A 2,566-nucleotide genomic window follows, 5' to 3' on the forward strand; every position below is an offset into this window, starting at 1 on the left:
GAAGCAACAGAGCACAAGTATATCATCTATCTATCACTGGATTTAGCCTGAAAAATCTAGAAAAAGTTTGCTCATCCATCTTTAGCATGAGCAAAGAGCATCTTTCCTCACCCGAGGAAGGTGAGGATGTGAGAAAGGTGAAAGACTCAGGAGAGAGGGGAGATAATCGGTGGAGAGAGGTTCCCAAAGAGGCATCAGGGGAACAAGGTCCAAAGCACAGAGGGGGAGGTTAGTTTTAAACAAGAGGAGGGACCCCTCTGCCATTGTGGAAGAAGAGAGGAGATGATGAGCATCAATGGGGGAAAGAATCAAAGATGAGTATGGATGTAGGTATATCTGTAAGAGATGTCAGAAGGCTGAGGGAGTTTCCATCAGCTGTTGTTTATTTTCTCTGAGAAGTAGGAAACGAGGTCTCTAACCTTATATAGAGAAAGGGGATGCAGATTGAAGAAAGAACTGAAAAACTGGAACTCCACACATGGGGAAGTTGACTAGGGATAGGAAGAGTGAGTTCCAGGTAGCCTGAGAAGTCTCGTTTAGCCCAGAAAGCACACATTTGTAATGGCTCCTAGATGAATGATTCTGGGATCTCACTGCTTTGATGGAGAGTGGAGAAGAAAAATGGTTGGTTCATAAGGAAAAATGCTTTAGGCTACAAGTAACAGATTACCTGACCCAAAGTGACTTAACAAAAGGAGTTCATTTGTCTTACATATTGAAAAGTTCAAGGGTTGGTTACAGTCATAACCTAACAACATCATAAGGCCCAACTTAATTCTGACTTTTCACTCTTCCATCCTTAGTATTTCCATGCTATCTCCTTTGTAAGCATCATATTATTATATGATAGCAGCTAAAACTAGGTAGTAATTGGCAAGCTCTCCTTGAATTTGTCTTTTTTTTGTAAACTCTGGCAGGGTTGTTATTTCATGACTGGAGAACGAGGAGACAACATTTGGTGACAAAGTTATAAAGGTAGTTGTTGGGGAAGGTGGTGGATGGGAAGGGAGGGCACAGCAGGTGCTCCTGGGGAGACTCAGCAGTCAGTGGTGACGGTGGCCAAGAGCTCCTGGATCTGCCAGGCACTGCAGGTCTTGCACAAGATGTGCCCATCCAGTGGTTAGCAGCCCTGACACTCACCCTCAGAGGACAGCAGCAGCCCACACTCCTCACACTTGTAACAGCCAATGTGAAAACTGAGATCCAGAGCTACGATTCGCAGGGTCTCCTCCTGACCTGGCTCAGGCATGATGGCCCCACCACATACTGAGCATCTTGGGGCAAACTTCCTGTGGAAGTCCTCTATGCAGTGGATCTGGCTCGTGGCATCCACAGTGAAAGGAATGCCGTCCAGGCCGCGGTGGCACACCATACAGGTGAAGCAGCCCGGATGGTAGGCCTTCCCCATAGCCCGCAGAATCTGGTCCAGGATGGGCTGGGAGCACGTGGAGCGCTTCTCCAGGGTGGCCACATAGCAGCTCTCACAATACACCCTCCTCTCCACGGCGTAGAAATGCTGGCCCCCGGAGCTGGGCCCCGCACGCAGAACACACAAAGCAGCCCACGTGGAAGACGCGATCCAGGGCCATGGCCCTGGCCCCCGTCCCCGACCACATCTTCTCCGCAGCCACCACAGCGGCCGAAGTACTCCCAGCTGGGCGGGTGGTTCATGTCGTGCACCAGCTTCTTGGTCAGCCTCTCAAGCTCCTCCTCGGGAAGCTGGCTCAGGGGGACCTGGGACCCATACCCGCCTCCTCTTGCGCCTGCAGGGCCGGAGACCCCCAGGGCCTCCTCCTTAACCCCCCGCCCTGGCTCGCGGTGGCTCCTGTAGCCAGCCCCCCAGACTTCACCTCGGCCTGGGAGAGGAAAATGGGGGCCCGGGGAGGGCCCGGAGGCCTGAGAGGCACCCCGCCTGGGAGGGCCGCAGCCTCTCAGGGGTTGTGCCACTTTCACTTGCACAGGGAAGGCAGGGCCTGCGAGGGTGCTGGCCGTAGCATAGGAGGCCGGAGTGGGGGACCCTGGGAGCGGCGGGGGAGGAAGCGCCCCTCCATTCGGCCTCAAGGGGCCTGACCCTGAGCGGTAGGCAGGGGGCTCAGGGGGCTCGTAAGCCTGCCGTTCAGGCTGCCGCGGGGCGTGACCTCGACCCCCGTCCAACTCAGCCAGCATGCTGGTCAGGGAGTCTATCTCAGCATCCAGACTTCCCGGGCGCAAGCCTCCCCTGTCTGGGAGGAGGCCCTGCGAGTGCTGGGGTGCTCCATGGCACCCCACCCAGGCCAGCCCCCGGTCCTCCGGTCCCCCGGGGGTTTGGTAACACTGCTCAGATGGGAGGGGGCAAAAATTGACCCAGGGGTGTGGCTGGAGCGCTGCTCCGTGGGCGGGGGAGGCCCCGAGGCCCCTCGGGGGAGCGCTCTCCCTGAGGGGCTCGAGCGGGCTCCGGCTGCTTGGGGGGAGCCAGGTGGTCCCGGACATGGTCTGGAAAGGGGGACTCCAGACAGCGGGTCGGGCCCCACGGAGCCCCGGAGCTCTGACTTGGATCCCTTCTTCCGTCCCACACCTTGCTTGGGAC

At 56.6% G+C, this 2,566-nt stretch overlaps 1 pseudogene; it reads right to left on the reverse strand.

Moving 5' to 3' along the window:
* Positions 1–884: 884 nt before the first annotated feature.
* LOC102398629 lies at positions 885–2,566 on the reverse strand (annotated as a pseudogene).

Source organism: Bubalus bubalis, chromosome 9 (genome assembly GCF_019923935.1).
Source record: "Bubalus bubalis isolate 160015118507 breed Murrah chromosome 9, NDDB_SH_1, whole genome shotgun sequence".
Taxonomy (NCBI): domain Eukaryota; kingdom Metazoa; phylum Chordata; class Mammalia; order Artiodactyla; family Bovidae; genus Bubalus; species Bubalus bubalis.